Raw genomic sequence first — 25,059 nt, forward strand, 5'->3', positions numbered from 1 at the left:
AACTTTTTGGGCATAATTCCAGATTGCTCTCCAGAATGGCTGGATTCTTTCACAACTCCACCAGCAATGTATTAGTGTCCCAATTTCCCCACATCCCCTCCAACATTTGTCATTATTTGTTCCTGTCATCTTAGCCAATCTGACAGGTGTGTAGTGGTATCTCAGAGTGGTCTTAATTTGCATTTCTCTGATCAGTAGTGATTTGGAACACTCTTTCATGTGAGTGGATATAGTTTCAATTTCTTCCTCTGAGAATTGTCTGTTCATATCCTTTGACCATTTATCAATGGTTTGGTTTCTTATAAATTATGGTCAGTTCTCTATATATTTTGGAAATGAGACCTTTGTCAGAACCTTTGTTTTTAAAAATATTTTCCCAATTTGTTACTTCCCTTCTAATCTTGTTTGCATTAGTATTATTTGTACAGAAACTTTTTAGTTTGATGTAATCAAAAATCTTCTATTTTGTGATCAATAATGATCTCTAGTTCTCCTCTGGTCATAAATTCCTTCCTCCTCCACAAGTCTGAGAGGTAGATTATCCTCTGTTCCTCTAATCTATTTATTATCTCCCTCTTTATGCCTAAATCATGGACCCATTTTGATCTTATCTTGGTATATGGTGTTAAGTGTGGATCCATATCTAATTTCTGCCATACTAATTTCCAGTTTTCCCAACAGTTTTTTCCGAATAATGAATTTTTATCCCTAATGTTGGAATCTTTGGGTTTGTCAAAGATTAGATTGCTATAGATGTACCCTTTTTTGTCCTTTGTATCTAATCTGTTCCACTGATCTACCGGTCTATTTCTTAGCCAATACCAAATGGTTTTGGTGACTGCTGCTATATAATATAGCTTTAGATCAGGTACACTTAGACCACCTTCCTCTGAGTTTTTTTTCATTAGTTCCCTTGCAATTCTTGACCTTTTATTCTTCCATATGAATTTTGTTGTTATTTTTTCTAGGTCATTAAAATAGTTTCTTGGGAGTCTGATTGGTATAGCACTAAATAAATAGATTAGTTTGGGGAGTATTGTCATCTTTATTATATTCGCTCGGCCTATCCAAGAGCACTGAATGTCTTTCCAATTATTTAAATCTGATTTTATTTTTGTGGCAAGTGTTTTGTAATTTTTCTCATATAATTCCTGACTTTTCTTTGGTAGATGGATTCCCAAATATTTTATACTATCAACATTTGTTTGGAATGGAATTTCTCTTTGTATCTCTTGCTGTTGCATTTTGTTAGTGATATATAAAAATGCCAAGGATTTATGTGGATTTATTTTGTATCCTGCCACTTTGCTGAAATTTTGAATTATTTCTAGTAGCTTTTTAGCAGAGTCTTTGGGGTTCTCTAAGTATACCATCATGTCATCTGCAAAAAGTGATAGTTTAATTTCCTCATTTCCTACTCTAATTCCTTGAATCTCTTTCTCGGCTCTTATTGCCGAGGCTAGCGTTTCTAGTACTATATTGAATAGTAATGGTGATAGTGGGCAACCTTGTTTCACTCCTGATCTTTATGATGATATTTCTAAGGGCTTCCAATACTATGAGCTGTTAGTAATAATCATCTTCCTAGGGTCCTTGAGGCATAGCAGTGATCTTGGGAGATTTTGCTATCCTATGCAAACTTGGGCAAGTTATCCCAAGTTCAAAAGTATGGATTATATGAATTTGTCATCTTCATCAGATTGTCAGAGATCTTCATCACCAAATGTACCAGTTTGACACACATTTCAGCCACAGTAATGCTCAAAGACTATATCCAAAATTCTAATGATAAGGTACAGCTTAATTATAAGATTCCCCCAACCTTATAGTGCTTCTGGTCTAACAATCAAATTTGTCAATGATTCTAAAGTCTTCTGACTTTAGATCTTGAGGTTCCCCCCCACCAACTTTAAAGTGTTATTATTCTAACAATCTCTGTCAATGATTGTAAAATTCTTCTGGCCTAAGAATATAATAATATTTCTTCACTTAGATTTTAGGGAAGATAGATTGGGGATCCCAAGGCCCTCTGACCTAAGAGTGCTATTGTTCTGACAATCTATCTATCAATGATTCTAAAGTCTTCTTGCCTTACAATAGTCCTACAAGCATTACTTACTGTCAGATAGATAATCTGTTGGTCAGTAATAACCAAGTTCTTGAGACAATATTGAATAGACTACCCTTTAAACCTACCTTTAAGCCATAAAATTAGCAAATAAGTAACATGAAGCTGTGATCTAACTTTGTCCTATAAATCTATCTCCTTTCTCTTGGCTCCTTACTAAATTCTTTTGGAACTTAGCCTGCTTCAATTGGCATTACAATTACAATAAACTTTGCCCTTTGGCTTGGATGTGGGTTCAAGCCTGCAAATTCTTTTGATACAACTCATGATACTTGTTTGCAATTCCCAACTTTTTGAGGTCCTTCTGAACCTCAACACTAGAGGGATTGTAGTCTTATTGATTTAAAAAAAGTATCTGCTTTGAGGAAATTATAGATACTTGAATGTTAGGATTACTAAGTGAGAACTCGGGTTGTCTGGATAGTGACAAGGTGAGAATTCAGGTTGGACAATTATAAGGTGAGAACTCAGGTTGACTTGATGGAAGGAGCAGGCTCATTGGCTGAGGTGGTTCTTCCCAGAAGCCCTTGCATTATCCCACGCCCATTCTCTGGGAGAATAAAAGCGAGAACAGTGGGCCTGGAAAGTGAGTCTGCCTGGAGAAGGATAAGAGCTGGAGGAGATTCAGAGCCAGGATTCAAGGAGAAGATTCTGAATTGCATCAGGCTTGACGGGGCTCTCTGCAGGAAGGGAAGTCACTTCTCTGGACAAGAGTTAACAGCAACTGCCTGGAGACAACGGTTCGTTACAGGAAGAAGAATCTGTTGGAGAGATTTGAGTGGAAGACACAGCAGATCTCTTCCCAGAGAGTGATCCGGCAGCTTCTAGAGATGACAGCTCGTTACTTTGGCGCCCAACGTGGGGCTCGAACCCACGACCCTGGGATTAAGAGTCCCATGCTCTACCGACTGAGCTAGCCGGGCCTTTGCAATTTGGCGCCCGAACAGGGACAGACACGGTCCTGATTCCAGTGGAAAAGCTTCTGATCTAGATCTCAGTCTCTCTGACCCAGAACCGTGAGTAATGAGGAAAATTTGTTAAAGATTAAGTGAGCGTGCTAATAGATAAATAAGGAACTTAACTTGTTAAGGGCTAAACCAGGAATCTCTTATAGCTGAAATGGGGCAGATGTTAGCTATATTCAATCCCTGGACCTCAGCCGACTCATCCCCAGCCCCAGAAGCAACCTCAGCTCCACCCCCATTCAGGAGTGGTACTATAGAGAGTATAATCAACATAATTGAGGAGCAGAGTTTACTTGTAACCTGGGTACAGATTGCTAAACTCTTGGCTGCATTAAGACGCACATCCCCTTGGTTCTTAGAGGAAGAAAAGATAGATGTAGATAAATGGAAGCTAGTGGGATATGAAATGAAAGAATTTCAAGCAAAAAATGGGCCTCGTTCAATTTCTGCAGAAGTATTTTATATCTACAACATAGTTCAATTAGCCTTAAACTATCAAGCAAGTTGTAGGAGAAGGAAAAGTTCTAAAAATGAACAGAGGAGGAAGTGTGAGGAAAAAAGGAAAGATCAAGATCTTTCCCTAGAGCAAGAGGATTTAAATGAGGAATTATGGTATGATTCTCTTGAAGAATCTTCAACCCTGCCTAGAGAACAGATTATTGACAGGCCCACATCAACCCCACCTTCAGAGATGGAGGAAAAAAGAGGGGAAGAGGCAGAAACACAAACAGAATTGCCTGTGAAGAAGCCTAAGCCTATGACAAGATTAGAAAAAGCATTGGTTAAAGCTAAGAGAGAAGGACAGGATATAAGTGATTTTATACATGCATATCCTGTGATTGAAAATACTGACTCTGTAGGTAAAAAAAGGAGAAGATATGCACCTTTAGATTTGAATAAAATTAAGGATTTGAAAAAAGGTTGTACCCTTTATGGGGCTACATCAGCTTATGTCAAAATGTTACTAGATGGTTTGTCTTATGAAGTCCTAACCCCGAATGATTGGAAATCCATAGCAAGGACATGTCTGGAACCTGGAGAAAATTTATTATGGCTTGCGGAATTTCATGAATTATGTAAAATTCAAGTCAGATGCAATTTGGAAATAGGAGTTAACACACAATTCACTTTTGAGCACTTAGCTGGTGAAGGTCAGTATGGAGAGAATTCGGAACAGATTAATTATACCATGACAATATATGAGCAAATTGCTAAGGCTGCAATAAAAGCTTGGGGTGTCCTTCCTGGACAGAAAGATCGTGGAGAGGCTTTCACTAAAATACAGCAAGGTCCCAATGAACCTTTTGCAGATTTTGTGGGACGTTTGCAAACTGCTGTCAAAAGAACTATTGGAGAAAATGCAGCTACAGAAATAATGACCAGACATCTGGCTAAGGAAAATGCCAATGAGATTTGCAAAAGAATTATATGGGGATTAGACAAAGATGCTCCTTTAGAGGAGATCATAATACGCTGTGCTACAGTGGGAACAAATGCTTTTTACACCCGGACAATGATGAATGTGGAAAGGCAGGGTCCCTCCTGGCAAGGGACTTCTAGAGAAACTCGACGATGTTTTCAATGTGGAAAAACTGGACATCTAAGAGCTCAGTGTAGGTATGGAGATACAATGAGAAGACAGGGTGAAAGAAGACCTAAAACCCCATGTCCAAAATGCAACAGAGGACTCCATTGGGCATCAGAGTGTAAACTAATTCAGGGAAATAGGATGAGGGGCCCAGATCCAGGGCCCCAGGCAAAAAAGACTTGGGGCATGATGGCAGCTGATGTTACACCTAAAGAGCCTTTAGAAGGTCAGGACTCTGATTTGATCAACCAGCAGAAAAGTAATCACATGGTAGAAAGGGATTACCTGATAAGTGAGCCAAAAGGCAATCAGATTGCAAAAATGGATTACACTTGGGGAGAATACAGGCCTTTTAAACCAACACGGCTGTGTCCAGTGCAAACAATGCCAATGTAATTGCCAAATGATGAGAAGATATTTAGAAAGTGGTAAATAGAAGGTAATTAGATAGGTTAACTGCCTGGGAGAGAGGGTTTGCTTGTATTTCTTCAGCAGGAAAAGGAATCAGATGGGTGCCAACGAGTCATATTCACCTTGTCCATCAGAGAGAGACAGAAAAAGAGAAAGACCTCAAAATAAAGGAGAAGATCTAAGAAACATCTGACACTGAAAGAGCATGGCTAATAAAAAGACTGTTAAAGAACTTTAAAACCAGCAGGAATCATTGGACTTCCTCACACAAGATGAGACTAATGGACAATGGACTTATGGACATTTATAAATTTTCAATTTATGATTATTTGATTGTTATATACTTCTAGCATGTGTTATGTTACTATGTTACTATGTGCTTATGTAATTTATGTAATTATCTGTAATACTTCCCATATTGATGGATTTATGTTTCAAGGTCATTTATGTAATTATCTGTAATACTTCCCATATTGATGGATTTGTGTTTCAAGGTCATGACTGTCCTATGTTCTAAATCAAAAGAAAGGGGGAGATGTTAGGATTACTAAGTGAGAACTCGGGTTGTCTGGATAGTGACAAGGTGAGAATTCAGGTTGGACAATTACAAGGTGAGAACTCAGGTTGACTTGATGGAAGGAGCAGGCTCATTGGCTGAGGTGGTTCTTCCCAGAAGCCCTTGCATTATCCCACGCCCATTCTCTGGGAGAATAAAAGAGAGAACAGTGGGCCTGGAAAGTGAGTCTGCCTGGAGAAGGATAAGAGCTGGAGGAGATTCAGAGCCAGGATTCAAGGAGAAGATTCTGAATTGCATCAGGCTTGACGGGGCTCTCTGCAGGAAGGGAAGTCACTTCTCTGGACAAGAGTTAACAGCAACTGCCTGGAGACAACGGTTCGTTACAGGAAGAAGAATCTGTTGGAGAGATTTGAGTAGAAGACACAGCAGATCTCTTCCCAGAGAGTGATCCGGCAGCTTCTAGAGACGACAGCTCGTTACAATTGAAGAATGAAATTCCTGTCAGTATGCAAAGATAATCAAAAATATTTTAATTTATTCAATATTTTAGGTCATTTATTCAGTTTTTATACTTGCGACATCTTGGATTCTTCAGAAAAAAAGTATAGGATAGTTTGGGTGTATCCATATTTGAGTAAATATATCTGAATATGAATCATCAATGAATCAGGTAGTTTAGACTTTTCAAAGGATTATTACAATGATAAATTGCTTTTAGTTTAGAGTAAATTCCAGGCTGATTTTTTAAGATTCTCTTTAAAACTTATTTTAAAGGATGAGCTAGATTTAATTAGATTAGTTAAAAAATGATACAGTGTGACCAAGATCAGATCATAACTAAAAGGGCCAATTTGACTTACCTTCTTCCAAGGCCATATACTTTACCCATCATCCAAGCAAACATCTTACAAAATCTTGTTATTTAGGTTGTTCAAGGGTACAGAATGTGGATGATCACTACAAATATAGATATATGACTGGAAGAATTTCCCCAAATCACATAATGACTTAGTATCCATATATTAAGAGCAGCACATTTATTCTTTGAAATATAAATAAAATATGAACCACTACTTCTATTTCTGAAAAATAATGTCCCAAACTCACAGTTCAGGTAAAATATTCTAAAGGCTCTTCATATAGTTCATGCTTAATCCATATTTTTGAGTTATTTTGTTGGCATAGAGGAACAGCAATATTGATAGAAGGTCAGAGCTGTGACAAGGAATTTTTATGCTTCAGAAAAGATGCAAAGGGGCTGGGAAAATCTGAGAAACCTCTGGAATGGGTAGAATGGAAAACAGAAAAATTCACTATTGGTACCTGTGAAATTGTAGTGCCTAAGGACGCAACTCCAAATTCCCTAACAAAAACTCCTTGGGAATATATTGTATTAACTTTTTGCATCTGGAGAATGCAATCTAATTAAGAGCAAAAATTGTTACTGTTTTAATTTTATACTTTTTTACCTCCTGAGCCAAGCTCAGGGGCAGTTAAATGGTGTAATGGAAAGAATACCAGCCCTAGAATCAGAAATACCTGAGTTCTAATCCCTGTTTGCCTCAGTTCTTTCATGTGTACAATTAGCTAGAGAAGGAAATAGCAAATTATTCCAGCATCTTTACCAAGAAAACCCCAATTGAGGTCATAAAGAATTGGACACAATTGAAATGGTTGAACTTCAAGCCAAGCTTGCTTCTGTGAACCTCAATTAACAATAAACAAACATTTGTTGTTTGTGCCAGCTATTATTCCTTAGTCTGGAGAAGCAAAAGAAAGGTTAAATTGCAGAGAAAACATTTCAAAATAGTTGTTGAACTGATTTGAAAATGTGTTTTAACTCTCTAGAGAAGGTGCTAATAGACAATAGGGATGGGCATTCTGTACTATTCTTTGGTAATCTGCAAACAGTCATGCTCTGTTATAGGATTGGAGAGAGATTTTCATCTCTATGGAGGATATAGCATTTAATCCATAGGCATTCCTTTTCTACATTAAGAAACATGGCATGAGAATAAGTAGATGAGATATATGGAATGGGAAAACAGCCAAGTTGCTTTTCATACAACACAATATTGACTTTTTTACCTTAATCCTTACCCTATTTGAACAGATATAGCATTTGCCAGTTTCACTTTCTGCCTTCTTCCCTCTCTTCTCATATATGATCTCCTTGCATTTTCTATATTTCTTGGACTATGGTTGATGAACTCTTCTTTTTTTCCAGATACTTCAGTGCTAGAGGCACAGGCTTCCTCCAGAGGATGCTGGCCAAGCTGGTCCTGTCAATCTTTAATCCCCTACACTTCATTTGGAGGACTGTTTATAGCCCCCTCAATGCAGCTGGTTGGCTGCTTAAAGATTTCTCCCCCACAAATTAAATTAAAAACTCTGGGTTTACTATCTGACTTCCAATTATCTATATTTTTCTAGTAAATTAAAAGCCATCTGGGCTGGAAAATCTAGTTGGGGAATTTATATTGAAATTGCTGTATCATGATTTTAGAAAAATTAATTACTTTTTTAGTTCCCATATTCTCTACCTAAGCTTTCTAAGAGGAATGGAAAGTGTTCTACATCGGAATTTCCTGCTCCTAAATCTCTTTAGATTTGCCCCTCAAATTTCCTCTACTGACTAGTGTATTGTTTTAAGGAAACATTTGCTCTCATGATTATGCAAGCTCCAGACAGAAAACAGCTTTCAGTGTCTGTGCCAGCAAAAAAGAATGCTAATAAGTGTTAGTCATCCACAGTAAATTAAAAATATGATAATAAAGGAAAATTAAAGCATGATGTACTTGGGTGTTTGCTAGATCATCATAAATCCATATTTTTATATTCTTTTTCCTAAGAAAAAGTGGGTGTGATACAACTTTGGTGAAATCTTACTAGCATCTTCAGTTATTTCTTTGACTAAATAATTCACAATCTAGCTTCTAAGGATTTCAATTCAATTTGCTTAATACCCAATATGGGCTAAAGACTGTAAAAAGCTCTAGAGATACAAAGGTAGGCAAAGCACAGTCTAGATAACAAAGAGCTTAAGGTATGAGGGAATGAAGAGCTCTGCATAAATTATGATGATAGAAAGGGATGTGAGATTGGTGCAAAAGACAATTGTAGGTGTATAGCAAAGAGCTAAGATAAATTAGAGAAAGAAATCAATTTTATATAGACAAAAGGGAAATATTCATGAAAGCTGATGAATCTGAACTGTCCCCTGAGGAAAGGGAAGAATTTTAAGCAAATGAAATAAAATGAGCCATTCCAGGTATGATAATCAGTGTGAATAAAGTCATTGAGAATAAAGTAGGCAGGATGAGAAAGAAATCTTAGTGGTAGTAATGCAAAGTTGTCCTGTTCATTGGAATCAGTCAGACATCAAGCATTTACTGACTGCCTACTAGTTCTTTCTTTCCTTCCTACTAATATTGTGCTAGATGCTGGTGACAGAAATAATAAAAAATGAAAATCTCAACACTCAAAGAATGAAATGTAGAGCACAGAAAGGAATATATCACTAAGTGAGGAATATATTAAGTATACATTATAGATAGACTGATTGAATTGTAGAATTGAAAAAGATATTTAAGACAGCTGGAATAGGGAAGAGGGTTTTTGTTGTTGTTGTTGTTGTTGTTGTTGTTTTCCTTTCCTTGTGAAATCATAATGGCACAATCCTTATCAGTTAGCACAATCCCTTCCTTATCCTAATGATGAAAGTTTGTGTGACTTGCTCAAGATCATATAACTATTACAGAACTGAGGTTAGAATTCAGATCTTTTGACTCCCAGTCTGGAACTTTTAATGTATGAATCTTCAAATAAGATAGTATGCATAATATGCAATTTAGATAAAGCACTTTGTGAATTTTAAAACACCATATATATGACACCTATTATTTCTACTTAATAATTGGACATGTGGAAAGGAGTATTAGACCAGGAGTCGGATAATATTGCTTTTCATTTTAACTCTATCTTATTCTAGTTGAGAAACCTACAATGAATTTATTAACTTTTGCTTCTTTATGTTTGAAATAGGTATGCCACTTGTACAAGGCAATGTCTGGAAAAGGATTCTGGAACAAAAAGGTTTCTGAAAAGAAGTTTCAGTATTTCTCTAGATTTAGTCTCCTATTCAGGTCAAAAAAACATAGAGCGACTACAAGTGTACAGAAGCTAAGACTTATTGTCAAAGTGCTCAGCTATATTTGATTGAACAGTAACATTAAAGTGAGACCCAAATCCATGGTTCCACTTTGTTGGATTTTGTCGTAGGTCTGAATTTTCACCTCAGAAACTCCTTTCATAATAATGCTTTCTAGGCATTCTTATCAATTGAAACACCTTTAAAAATGGACATTTCTGTCTCCTGGACCATTTGATCTGCAAAGTACCTAGTACTTAGAGAAGTTTGGTAGAGGTTGATAACTAAGCTTGATAGAAATTGGAAGCATGGAGTACTCTTTTACTTATTTGTTTTCAAATACATACACACACACACACACACACACACACACACACACACACACATATATATATATATATATATATTTATACACACAGAGTCATAGACTTGTATTTCATCCCACTAGGTCTCAGTGAGACATATAAAGTTACATTTGTCCTTGTGCGAGTACAATTCATGCCTTATATTTGTCACTTAAACTTTAGGTATTTGTGTTGTTGTTTGCCCTTTGTTCTTGAAGAGGACCAATGACATCATGCTGGTGATATCTTGACTTGCACGTGAATTTGGAAATGAGTGGGGCAGGGCTGTACAAAGTCATCAGCTTCCATCTCTCCTCTAGAACTATCAAAGTCCAGGAATAAGATAAAGATCAAGATGAGTGGCTATGGCCCTGAACGCAGTGGGTGACTTTGACCCTTCTAAATTTTGGTTTTCCTCAGTTTATTTGAGGCCACAATTATTCAATGACTAAGGATGGGGTAAGATTGAATATTTGTATATGTTTTTCTGTAAGCAAGGCCAAAAAGAATTTTGCTCCTTTATAGGAATATTGAAGTGTAGTTAGATAAAACACAGTATTTGGACTCCTTCCACTTCTAATGCTTACTAGCTATATTTCATCATTCTGGGTCTCAGTGTCCTCATTAATAAAATAAAGATAATAAAAATATCTACTTCCGGATTCACACCCTGCTTACCGGTAGGCCTTAGACAAGTGATGGAACTTTTTAGAGCTTTCATCTGTAAAATGAGGGTTACACTAACTAATGTGTGAGACTCCTTCCCCCTCTAAATATAGGATGTTCAAAGTGCTTCACAAAATGAAGTTCTGGCATATTAGATTACAATTGTGTCTTTTGCCTTAGTGGACATTTCTTTTAAATTTGCACTTATATGCTGCTGCTGATTAACCTTATATATACCTGAAAGATCAGTTGGGCAGATTTTTTATTGTTTTTGGTGCTTCTAAATCACAGAAAAATACTAATTCCTTTTAATCTTTTGTCCAGGGCTTTTCTGAGTTTTGTCATGGAGAAGCAGCAAGCCTTTCCAGCAACTGAGAATGTTTTTATTTTTCTTTTTATAACAACTTTTTATTTTTTCAAAAACAGGCAGAAATAGTTTTCAACATTCACTTTGACAAAATTTTATGCTCCAAATTGTTCTCTCTCCTGAAACCCTCCTTAAAAAACAGCAAGCAATTCAATATAGGTTAAACATGTGCAATTCTTCTAAATATATTTCCATAACCTAGAATGTTAATATATATCTGCATATAGTTCCTCAATTCACCCGAGTTGGTTCTAAGGCAAACTGGCTACTGCCCATGAGCCATTCTCTCAGGTACCCTTTGGGGCATTTACTTGTTTCACCAAATCAGCATATCAACAGAAAATTAAAAACTAATATACCTCTTCTCCCTAATACTTCATGTCCAGGCATTCATTCACAAACATGAAACTAGCAATTGAGAGAGAGGTTCATGTTCTAGTCTGAGTCCTTCTCCAACTGAAAGAAATCTTCAGAAACTTTGTGGAATGCATTGTCCCGGGATAAGATGCATTGGTCCATCAATGTTTCCCAATTCATGTGATTATAGATTCATTTCAATATTTGATTAATGCAGAGGTCCATTCCCATTACTCTCCTTTCTAAAGCCCTCAGTGATTTCCAGGTTTCTACAATATAAAATATGCATGCCTTAGCTCAGCTTTCACATACTAATTCTGATCTATTTTTCTAGTTTGATTTTTATACTATTCCCTTTTTGGCACTCAAAATGATAGCCAACATGGAAGAGTCATGTTACACCACTTTTATTTTCTCCCTTTCCTCCATTCATGAAATGAACTCCCTTCACAGTTACATTTTAAAAAACTATTCCTATATCAATACCTCAGTGTCATCTCCTCCATGATACCTCCTCAGGTTAAAGAAATTCTTTCCTTCCTATATCCTCACAATGCATTTATTAATTTTATGCCATGTATTGTTTATGTTATTATAACATGTATTGTTAACAAGCATTGTTTGTGTGCATATCCTAATTTATCCCCCTACATATAATGACATAAGAGTTTGTTAAGGGCAGGAATTGTGTAGTTTTTCATTTCTGTGATCCTCTACCAGAACTTAAGTTTCAGTCCCACTTTTGGCATATATATATATATATATATAAAATGAATCAGTTTTGTGACCCTGGATATCTTAGAATCAGCCCGAGTCAGGATGAGCAAAAGTCTTTATTCTTGGTCTTTTGGGGTCACCATCAGGGGATTAGATCTAGCAATCTCTACACCTCCTTCCTCTCTCCCTACCACCAAAAGAATGATCTTGCCTGTCCTACTCCATCCTCTCATCTCTCTCTTTTCCTTCTTTGTCCACACCCACTGATCCAGCACAGGATAGTTGGGGAAGGTCATTCTCCAAGCATATGTTAATAGAGAATTGTCCAATTGGTAATTAGCTAGGTCACCTTGCATCTGCTCAGTTCTAGCCCTTTACAAATCAGGACAAGGCATTCTCTGTATCTGGGAAAGTTAATTAAGCCTGTATTTCACAGAATAGATATCTATTTGCATTGATATTAGTTTACTTGCTAAAGATTCCATATTCCAATAAAATCACAAATTTGAGCCAAAAATAAAAAATCTCTAAGAATGAGAAATTATATGTGATAATGGCTAGAGAACTGACTGTGTACTTGGGTTCAAGTCCCATCTGACACATGCTGTATGTAGCAATAGGCAAGTCTTCGAACTTTTTAGCATCTCTGTCAAATATCTTAGACAACAAATTACAGAACAGTTGCCAACCTGCTTTATTAGAGAGATTTTCCTCATTGTGAGTTCCCTCCATAAGTGAAATCCCATGTCTAGGACATCCCATGTCAAAAATAAACATCCTTAGGCTGAGGTACTTTCTCCTTCTATGCATGGTGAACATTAATGTCTGTAAACTTTAATGGAAAAGTGGAATTTGATGGAAAAATATTGGGAGCCAGTTTGAACCTAATGAGTCTAATGATTCTTAAACCTTAACCAAAAGCCTCTTTGGGTAGTAGAAATGATCTTGTCTTCTTAAAGTCTATATCAATACATTCTTAACTCTGATCAATCCTAGCAAGCTAAAAAAGCTTCCAAAACCCATTGTCAGTCATTTCAAAAGCAGCTTTGCTCATCACCAGGAGGCTTAGTTACGAGGTAATGCAATTTTTTGCATTAATTTTGGCATAAATTTGCCATAATTTGGCATAAATAATTTGGTAAAAGAAATTTTTTGCATGAATTTGCTGTAATATACTCTAATAGGAGATATACCTGAGCTGGGGGCAAAATCATAGATATTTTATAGTTATTGAAAGAAAAAGAAGGAACTGCCATTTTTAATATGTTTTCCCCAGGTGCAGTTGTTATGCCAAAGAGCAAAGAGTGGGCTGATAAGGAGGCAGGGAAAGAAGTAGAAGCAAGAACCAGACATTTCCTTATTAACTAATGGTCCGGAAGCCATGTAATTAAATATCATAAAAGCTACCAATTCCCTTTTTTTTGTTCCCCATGGAAACATCACAATTGTCAGAGTCATAAGAACCCAGGGTTTCAGCTTCAGCCAGCACATTTCTGGTCTCATTAAAAGCCTGTATTAGTGTTCAGCGACTTGTAAAAGTAAACTTCCTTCTAGATAGGCTTATGTGCCAGGGTCATGAAGTAAATTCAAATGAATAAACTGAAAATGATGGAAGAGGATTTAGAGTTTTCCTTGCCCCTCCCATATGTTCTTGTTTATATTAAATGCAATGCAAACTTGACTCACAAGGCAAACCATTCAGCTTCATAACACACACATATATATGTATACATATACATTTATACACATATATATATACTTATATGTGTGTATATGTATATATATATATATATATATATATATATATATATATATATATATATATATATATATATATATATATACCTGTGTATATAAACACATACATAGAAAGACAGAGACAGAAAGAGAAACAGAGGGAGGAGGCAAGGAGCAGATTACATAATGATTTCCATTGTGAAGAACCAAACTTAATAGTAATAATTATTAGAACCCTATAAAAAGATGTCTTATTTCCTGTGTTTAGAACATATTGTTAGTTTTCAAAAATGTTTGACTATGTCCAATGTTTTGTTTTGTTTGTTTGTTTGTTTGTTTGTTTTTCCCCCTAAATGCCAACTTTTTCGAGTTTTGTAAATCTTGCTTTCCATAACAAATTACTGATTCAGAGCCAGGCCACATATAAACACAGGGGCCTTTATTGTAAAAAGTAACTATTTCTCTAAGAGGCATGATTTTTTTTTCAGAACCTCAAGTTCTATTTTGTGAAACAATCAAATCTTGATGTAGAAATTTGTATTTATTTAGCTATTTTTTATTTTTAATGTAGTCAATTTTTTTATTGAAACTTTATTTCTTAAAACATATGCATGGACAATTCTGCAACATTAACCCTTGCAAAACCTATTTATTTATTTTTTAAAAAACATGTTGCTTGTGCTACTACTGGGCTTATATCCCAAGGAAATACTAAAGAAGGGAAAGGGACCTGTATGTGCCAAAATGTTTGTGGCAGCCCTTTTTGTAGTGGCTAGAAGCTGGAAGATGAATGGATGCCCATCAATTAGAGAATGGTTGGATAAATTATGGTATATGAATGTTATGGAATATTATTGCTATGTAAGAAATGACCAACAGGAGGAATACAGAGAGGCTTGGAGAGACTTACATCAACTGATGCTGAGTGAAACAAGCAGAACGAGGAAATCATTATACACTTCAACAATGATACTGTATGAGGATGTATTCTGATGGAAGTGGATATCTTCAACAGAGAAGAGCTAATCCAATTCCAGTTGATCAATGATGGACAGAATCAGCTACACCTAGAAAAGGAACACTGGGAAATGAGTGTAAACTGTGAGCATTTTGTTTTGTTTTGTTTTTCTTCCCAGATTATTTTTACATTCCGACTACAATTCTTCCTTTGCAACAACAACAACAACAACAACAAAATTCGGTTCTGCACATATATATTGTACCTAGGATATACTATAAGATATTTAATATGTATGGGAATGCCTGCCATCTAGGGGAGGGGATGGAGAGAAGGAGGAGGAAAACTCGGAACAGAAGGAAGTACAAGGGATAATGTTGTAAAAAAAAAAAATACCTATGCATATGTACTATCAAAAAATGTTATAATTATAAAATTAATAAAAAAAAATTAAAATTAAAACAAAACAAAACAAAAAAAAACATATTGCTTTATGAATCATGTTGGGGGAGAAAAATCAGAGCAAAAAGGGAAAACCCATGGAAGAGATTAAAAAAAAAAAAAAAAGAAAGAAAAGAAAAGAAAACAGAACAAAGAAATGAACATAGTGTATGTTGATTTATACTGTCTCCTTAATTGTTTTTGTTTGTTTCTTTGTTTTTCTGGATGCAGAAGGAATTTTCTGTCCAAAGTGTATTGGGATTGCTTTAGATCACTAAACCACTGAGAAGAACCAAGTCTTAATACTTGATCATTGCACATTCTTACTGTTATTGTGTACAATGTATTCCTGGTTATGCTTGTTTTGCTCAGCATCAGTTCATGTAAATCTTTCCAGGACTTTCTGAAATCATCCTGTTCATAATTTGTATAGAAAAGTAATATTCCACTACCTTCATATACCACAATTTGTTCAATCATTCCCCAATTGACAGGCATCTACTTATTCTGTAATTCTTTCCTACCCCCCAAAAATCTGCTACGAACATTTTTCGAATCTGTGGGACCTTTTTTCTCCTTTATGATTTTGTTGGGATACTTGATGAAGAAATAGTAAGGACAGCTGAAAAGGAACTGTGCATATTTTATTCACTCCAAAATTGCTGAGGACTTTATGTATTGCTATTTTATACAAGCTATCACATTGCTCATTATCATTAATGTTTCAACAATATTTTTCAAGAGTTTCAGATAATGTACTTTGCTGCTAGAGGACACAGGACTCTTCTATTTACATTATGAATATTGACTGTCTATATTACTGAATTCATATGAAATACCCCCTATCACCCATCCCTGTGTAAGAGGTTGACTCATATCATAGAGTATTTTTGCATGGGGGTTTTCTTGCTCTGCTTCATTTCTTGTGGAAATCAGTCACAATAGATGAAAACAATGGGATATTTGTTATATTGGTTCCTCTGTGATGCTTTAAAACTAGCATTTCCACCTAGTCAGTATATATATGAAAGGGCTTCTTACGGCCACAATGAAAATGGATATGTGTGATGTACAGGTCATCTTTCTGGATGAAGCTGTCAGAAAATTTGGAGTCAAGGAAAGAATCACAGAATTTAAATTACAGAGACCTTAGAGATGATTCTGTACTGCCCTTTCCTTTTGTCTTTTCACAGAGGTGAAGTAGCTGGAATAAAAAGAAGCCGTTCACTTTGCTGTGTGCAGAAATATCAACATGCGATTTGCAAATTGTGATGATTTTTCCCTTTGAGATGATTATACCTTTAATTTATTTGATATTACTAGCATTTATATAAGTATGGTTCATAATAATTGATAAAACATCCTTGCATCATCCCTGTATTTATTGTGAAAATTACTTTTCTGAAAGTTGTTTTGCTAAGTGTTGCTTGAATCAGATCATAGGATCATAGATTTGGGACCAATCTTTAGAGGGCATATCATCCAATCCTCTTATTATATGGCTGAAACTCAGAAATGTCAGGTTTTAAGTGGAAGAACTAGAAGAACCTGCAATTGCAAACTCAGCCTTAGGGCATTATAGCCCTATAAGGGTCTAAATATTGTAAAAAATCCAACTGATGTACCCACATAAAAGAGCACACATACGCACACACACACACACACACACACACACACACACACAGTGTAATTGGATATTTAAGAGAGTCATAGAGAGAGAGAGACAAACACAAAGAAAGAGAGAGACAGAGAGAGAGAGAGAGAGACACAGAGACAGAGACAGAGACAGAGACAGAGACACACCCACACAGAGAGAGAGACAGAGAAAGAGAGAGAGAATGAACAAACAGGAGCACTATTTTAAATCACTTTCTAACAGATTTTTAGCTCTGCATCTTGTGTAGTTGATGGAAATGCTCTGAATGAGGAAATGGGAGAAGTCCATAACATGCTTCATTTTTTAATTATTTCTTTTCGGGGAATGATAGCTCTTGTTTTTGCTCCCTGGTGCCCAGCTTTAGCTAGCAGTGATGATGACTATATTTATGCGGCTGTTAAGAGTCACTGCAAAAATTTTACTTTATAAACCATTTAATGTCCTTACAATACCTTTTGATCTACTTTTTAGACCATTATGATGTTTTTCATTCTTATGGAAAATTCTCTTCATTGTAAAAGCTTTTAAGTAAGTCCTAATGGCTTAATAACTTTTTTTTTTAAACTTTAAGGGAATGCCAACACAGTGGTTCATAAAATGTCCTCATTCAAGTTTTTAGTTGTCAGGATATCCTGATTTCTAGTTCATAAATACTCCTAGTTCACCAATTATATCATTACACAGTTGAATAGTGCTCCAGTATAACTAACTTAACAATGAGGCTTTCTGGTTCATGATGTTCTTGAAAGTATAGCATTTGAGTTCAGACTCTAAAACTGTATCTATTATATTCATTATTTAAACAACCTATTTCTGAAATTGCTATTGAATTGAAATAATGAAAATATTTAAATTGCATGTGCTATTTTTGAAGTTGCTATTGAAATAAAATAATAAAAATGTTTAAATTGTGGAGCAATTTGGTAATTTTTGGTGAATGAGAATAATGAACATTGCAAATATCCTATTATTGGTACTGCCTTCATATCCTGCTGAGAGGAAAGAAAAGTTTCTGAGCACATACTGCTCAGGCATGATCTCTTATATTTATTTATAAAGGAAAAAACTATTTTCATTGACAAATATGTGCATTGGTGATAAATAATTTTGTCCATAGCAATAGTAAGAGTTATATATTATATATTATCCTAAGTTTAAGTAAGGTATAGAAATGTCTTTATTGTCTTGTGTCCATGAATTAAGAATTCTAGAAGGCCTAGTTAACTTGAAATTACAAAAAATCATGAAGTTTCAAAAGGGCACAAGGGAACTGATTTGACTTGGAGATTGCAGAAATGCACCTCTGGCAAACAGAGCCAAGATGGTAGAGTAGAGAAAGAACTCAGCTAGGCTCTCTTAATGTTTACTCCAAATAACTTTAAAATAATACCTTAAACTTGTGATGGAGAGAGCCATCTGCATCTAGAGATGTGGTGACTTAATGTGCATTACAACAAAGTATTTTCTCCTTTTTTGTTGTTGTTGGATTGCACTTTTTCTTTCTAATTTTTTTTTCTTTTTTGATCTGATTTTTTTTGTGCAGCATGATAATTGTGGAAATATGTGTAGAAGAATTGTACATATTTAACATATATTGGATTACTTGCTATCTAGGGGAGGAGTAGAGGAAAGGGAGAGAAAAAATTTTGGAAAACAGGATTTTGTAGAGGTGAATGTTAAAAACTATCTTTGCATGTATTTTGAAAATAAAAAACTATTTTTTTTTGAAAAAGAAACCTTCAAAAAAACACCTCAAATTAAATTCTGAAATGGAAAAACTAATAAAAAGTCAGTGAGATATCCCTGTAGCCCAAGACAACATAAGAGTTCAGAAAGAACAATCTATGTGTAGAAGGCCCATGTGGGTGAAAAACTAGGGGGACTAGGTATGGTGACAGAGTCCTCAAGCCAAGAGACCATAAAGGAAATTACAAGGGAATCCTGTGCTAGAATTAGACATAAGATCAGATGCTATTTGGCAACATCATCACCTATACCAGACAGTTCTCACCTAACATAAATTCGCTTTATGCACATTTGACTTTAGCTAAAGAATGCTGAAAGAAATCCACATTCAAAAAAAAAAAAAAAAAAACAAAACCCACCACCACTACCACAACAAAAATCAACCCTATTTTAACCTTCCTTTACATTACTGTATTCTCTTTTGGCTCCTGTTCCTCAACTCAGAGGTCCCAAGCCTCCTATTCCCCCAGCAAATAAAAAAAAAAAATCTCCAAATGAAAGCAAAGAAGATTCTTCCCATTCCATACCAAATCAACAGTTGGCTTGAAACCTTAGGTGAGGAAAAAAGAGATCTTTATCCTGCTTCACTTACCCAATTGTATACCAAGATAAGATCAAAATGGATAAATGATTTATTTACAAAGTGCAATATAAGGGGAGAAAAAATGTACCCATCAGGAAAATGTTTATAACCAAAGTAGAGATTGAGAGGATCATAGAATGTAAATAGATCATTTTGATTACATGAAATTAAAAAGCTTTTGCACAAATAAAACTGTCAGGAAAATTAGAAAGAAACCAAAAAAAATTATGCCACTTTTAATAAAGGCCTCATTTCACAAATATGTAGAAAAGTGAGCCAAACTTATAAAATATATGAACCATTCTCCAGTGGCAAATGGTCAAAGCATACAAACAAGCAATTTTCCAAAACAGTCAAAGTTATCTATAGTCTTACATTAAAATGCTCTAAATCACTACTGATTAGAGAAATGTAAATTAAAACAACTCTGAGATATCACTTTAGTACTAGTAAATCAACTAGAATAACAGAAAAAGAAAATGAAAATAAGGGGCATGACATAGAAAATTTGGACACTAATGTACTTTTGGTGGTGGTGTGAAGTAGTCCAATCACTCTGGAGAACAATCAGCATTGTGCCCCCAAATTTATAAAACTGTGTAAATACTTTGACCCAGGAATGTTACTACTACATCTATTTTCCAAAGAGATCAAAGAAAAGGGGAAAAGACCTATTTGTACAAAAATCTTTAGAGCAGATTTTTTTTTTTTTTTTTTTGTCATGGCAAAGAATTAGAAAAAGGAGAGTTGCTCATAAATTGAGGAATGGCTGAAGAAATTGTGTTATATGATTGTGAGATATATATATATATATATATATATATCTCACAATCACATAACACGACTATATATATCTCTATATACAAAGAGAAAGAGAGAGAGAGAGAGAAGAGAGAGAGAGAGAGAGAGAGAGAGAGAGAGAGAGAGAGAGAGAGAGAGAGAACCAATTGCATCCAGAGAGAGCACTGTGGGAACTGAGTATGGATCACAACATAGTTTTTTCACTTTTTTGTGTGTGATTTGCTTGCAATTTGCTTTCTTTGTAAATTTTTTCTTTTTGATTTTAATTTTCTTGTGTAGAATGATAATTATGGAAATATGTATAGAAGAATTGCACAAATTTAATATATACTGGATCACATGCCATCTAGGGGAGGGAGTGGGAGGAAAGGGAAGGAGAAAAAAAATTATTACACTAGGTTTTGTAAAGATGAGTGTTGAAAATTATTCATATGTTTTGAAAATAAGCTTAATAAAAAATAGAAGAAAAGAAATGATCAGAATAGTTTCAGGAAGATTGGGAAGATATTGGGAAGATACATAAATTCATGCATAGTAAAGTGAGTAGAATCAGGAGAATATTGTATATATGTATATTTTCTTGATTAAGGATAAGAATTGAATCCAGGTTCTCTAATTCTAAGGACAAGGCTCTTTCTACATTAACATCTTGTTCTGTATCTCATTCTCTCAGGACCCTTACCTCTGTTTTCTAAAGTATCAACTTATAAATCCCATAACCAGAGAGGAAGAGAGGATTCCAGGTAGTGCTGTACTATTAGATGTTTTATTTATTAATTCAATAGTTTTTTTGTTTTGTTTTGTTTTGTTTTGTTTTGTTTTGTTTTGTTTTTCCTTTAAATTGTATTAATCTCTCCTTTTATTTTTACAATTTCAAGTTTAGTATTTGATTGGTGGGGGGGGGGGGTAATTTGCTCTTTTTCTAGCTTTTTTAGTTGCAAGCCCAATTCATTGATTTGCTGTTTGACTCATTCATTCTTTGGGATAAAATTGTTTAGTTTCCAATTACTTTTTGGTTTATTTTCCCCTGGCTTTTTATTGAATGTAATTTTGATTGCATCATGGTCTACAAAAGAGAGAGAGAGAGAGAGAGAGAGAGAGAGAGAGAGAGAGAGAGAGAGAGAGAGAGAGAGCATTTACTATTTCTGTCTTTCTGCATTTGATTTTGAGGTCTTTAATGTGTAATGTTCGGGCTAGCTTTTTGGAGGTCCTAAGAATGGACCTTGGTTTCAGCAGAATAATCACCACAAGAATAGTCAGGAATAAAGTCCAAAGTCTTTATTATCTCTTTCACAGTCTGTCTCCATTGCCTGGGGCCAGGCTAGCTTTCTAGCAGACCTTCAGTTTCCTCTTAAAAGAGGAATGCAGGAGGCATGAGAGCCACCAGGATGGTGGGAGATGAAATGTTTTTCTTCCAATCTTTCTTAGCTCTTATATACTCTATTACAATTACATCATTACAGCATACTATGTATATGTGAACTAGACAACTATTACATCACCATGCTAAGTACTAAGTATACGTATACTAGAAAAACATTTATCTCATCAATTCTACTGAATTAACACGTTATTTCAAAAATACTTCTTTCAAGTATTCTTCTTCAAAGTTCAGGCCCTCTGCATTTATGTCCTAATATATTGTCAATTTTTGTATGGCTCCCATGAATTGCCAAGAAGAACATGTATTCCTTTCTGTCTCCATTCAATTTTCTCCAAAGATCTATAATACCTAACTTTTCTAGTATTTTATTTACCTCTTTAACTTCTTTATTATTTATTTTGTGGTTTGATTTATCTATTTCTGAGAGTGCAAGGTTAAGGTCTCCCACTATTATAATTTTGCTATCTATTTCTTCTTGCAGCTAGCTCTCTTAACTTCTCCTTTAGAAAGTTAGATGTATATATGTTTAGTATTGCTATTGCTGCGTTATCTATGGTAAGATATAGTTTCCTTCCTTATCTCTTTTAATTAGATAAATTTTTGTTTTTGCTTGATGTGAAATCAGGATGGCTACCTCTGCTTTTTTTTTTTTTTTACTTCACCTGAAGCATAATAGATTCTGCTCTAGGCTTTTACCTTTAATCTGTATGTATCATTGTGCTTTAGATGTGTCTTGTAAACAACATATTATAGGATTCTGGCTTCTAATCCAGTCTGCTATCTGCTTTCACTTTATGGGAGAGTTCACCCCATTCACATTTATGCTTAAAAATACTAATTCTGTATTTCCTGCCATCTTATTATCCCCAGATTATACTTTTCTTTTTCCTTTTCTCCTTAACCACCCACCCCAGTATTTAATTTATGAGCACCACTTGCTTCAAGCAGCCCTTCCTCTTGGGAATTCCCTCCCCTTTTAGAGTCCCTCCTTTCTTATACTTTTCCCCTACTATTTCTGTATGTCCTTCCATTTAGTCTACTCCTTCCCTTTTCACCTTTCCCCTCCCATTTTTCAAGAAGGTGAGAGAAGTTTCTCTGTAAGCCAAATATGTTTAATATCTCTTTGAACCAAATCTGATGAGAGTAAGGTTTATACAATGTTCATCCCCTCCCTTCTTTCCCTCAAATATAATAGGTTTTCTTTGCCTCTTCATGAGATTTAATTTCCCTCTTTCCCTTTTTCTGATACAATCCTCTTTCCACCTCTAATTCCTTTTTTATATTCTAACAGTAAATCAACTTATACATGCACTCTCTATGTATACACATAACAGAAATACAGTTCTCAAGAGTTCTTTTTACCTTTTTATGCTTCTCTTAAGTCCTATATTTGGAGGTCAAAATTTTTTGTTTAGCTCTGGGCTTTTCATCAGAAATAAATGGAATTCACCTGTTCCATTAAATGCCCATCTTCTTCTCTAAAAGAAAATGCTCAGTTTAGTGGAGGCAGTTAATTCTTGGCTGCATTCCAAGTTCCTTTGCCTTTCAATATATCAGATTCCAGGCCCTTTGATCCTTTCATGTGGATACTGCTACATCCTGAGTAATTTTTATTATGGCTCCTCAGTATTTTTATTTTTTTTCTGGCTGCTTTTAATATTTTTCCTTTGTCCAATAGTTCTGAAATTTAGCCACAATATTTCTTGGAGTTTTAAATTATGGAGTCTGTTTCAGGAGGTATTCAGTGAATTCTTTTAATGGCTATTTTACCTTCTGTGACACCAGGGAACTTCTCTTTGCTGATTTCCTGAAAAAATAATGTCCAGGCTCTTTTTTTTTTTTTTCATCATGGTTTTCAGGGAGTCCAATAATTCATAGATTTGCTCTCCTAAGTCTATTTTCCAGGTCAGTTGTTTTCCCAAGTAGGTATTTTAATTTTTTGTTTTGTTTTGTTTTCCTTGACTGATTCTTGATGTCTCATTGAGTCATTTATTTTCATTTGTTCAGTTCTGATTTTTAGTGAATTATTTTCTTCATTTACTTTTTTACTTCTTTTTGTATTTGTCCAATTGAGTTTTTAAATGAGTTGTTTTGTTCTGTGGAATTTTTTTTTCCATTTCACATTTATTAAGGAGGTATATTTTTTTTTTCACAAATTCTGTTTTCCTGGGAGTTATTTACCTTTTCTAATTCACAAATTCTGTTTTCCTGGGAGTTCTTTTCCTTTTCCATTTCACATATTCTGTTTTTCAGGGAGTTGTTTTCTTTTTCCACTTTATCAAACCTATCTTTTAATGAGTTATATGCCTTTTCCAAATGCTCTTGCAAGTTTTCTTTTCCTTTCCACATTTTTCTTCTAGCTCTTTTAAAATCTTTTTAATTTCTTCTAGGAGAGTCTTTTGTGTTGGGGACCAGGTTATATCACCATTTGGGGCTTCATCTGGAGACAATATGCTTTTAGTCTCCTCAAGGTTTGAAATATGTTCTTCTCTTTCACCATAGAAGCTATCTATAGTTAAAGTTCGCTTTGTTTTTTTACTCATTTTATTTAAAAGTTGAGATCTGCTTTTAGGGCAAGGAAGACTTTTCAAGCTTCCTCTATGGGCACCAGGAAATGGCAGGGAAGCAGCAGCATCTGCACTGGGATTTCACTGAGTCAGTCCCAGTGCTGGGTGGGCATGATCAGGTCCATGAGACTCTGGCACTTTGGGCTTCACTCTTTTCCTTTTGTGTGTGTGTTGGATGTTTTATAACTTCTCTGCTGATCTATTGGTTTGCAACCAGAGCAGATTAGTTGACACTGTGGTAAAGTCCTCCCTGTAGATTCTCTGCAGTGTGGAGTCTGCAATGCCCTGTGAAGACCACACCCTGCCCTGGTTGTGTGGTGCACACTGTGCTCTGCCTGCCTGCCTGTACCTGGCTACCTCCTGTGCCCAACAGAAACAGGCCTTTTCTGGTAATCTTAGTAATTTTGGTAATTTGCTGCACTCCTAATGTTCGTGGATTCTGCCAATCCAGCACTATTTCAGAGGCTGAATTTCATAAAAGTGTGAAGGTAGTAGGAGAACTCAGAAAGAAACATGTGATCTCTCCCTCATCTTGGTTCTGCTCCCCCAGTCCCGGATTTCTTTCAGTAAGTGATTGGTGGACTCTTTCCATCTCTATTTTACACTCTGGTTTTAGAATATCAGGGTAGCTTTCCTTGACAATTTCTTGAAACATGATGTCTAGACTCTTTTATTGATCATGATTTTCAGGTACCCCAGTCATTTTTTTTAAAATTATCTTTCTTGGATCTATTTTCTAGGTCATTTTTTTTCAATGAATTTTTTTCACATTATCTTCTACTAATTTCATTCTTTTAATTTATTTAATTGTTTCTTGATTTCTTATAAAGTCATTGCCTTCTATTTGCTCAATTCTAATTTTTAAGGATTTTTTTTCCCAGGGAGCTTTTTTATATCTCCTTTTCTGTTTGGCCAATTCTCCTTTGTATAGTTTTTTTTTTCCTTTGCTGAATTTTTGTGCCTTTTTTTTTTTAT

The 25,059-nt window shown here is 35.2% G+C and overlaps 1 protein-coding gene and 1 non-coding gene across 7 annotated transcripts in view; one reads left to right on the forward strand and one right to left on the reverse strand.

Annotated features, from left to right (window-relative positions):
• Nucleotides 1-25,059, forward strand: part of PDE4D (phosphodiesterase 4D) — a 1,915,283-nt gene that overhangs the window by 612,021 nt on the left and 1,278,203 nt on the right. The window lies entirely within an intron of this gene.
• Nucleotides 2,979-3,051, reverse strand: TRNAK-CUU (transfer RNA lysine (anticodon CUU)). Its single transcript has one exon. It is a non-coding gene; the product is annotated as a tRNA-Lys (tRNA).

Source organism: Sminthopsis crassicaudata, chromosome 1 (genome assembly GCF_048593235.1).
Source record: "Sminthopsis crassicaudata isolate SCR6 chromosome 1, ASM4859323v1, whole genome shotgun sequence".
In the NCBI taxonomy this organism is placed as follows: Eukaryota; Metazoa; Chordata; class Mammalia; order Dasyuromorphia; family Dasyuridae; genus Sminthopsis; species Sminthopsis crassicaudata.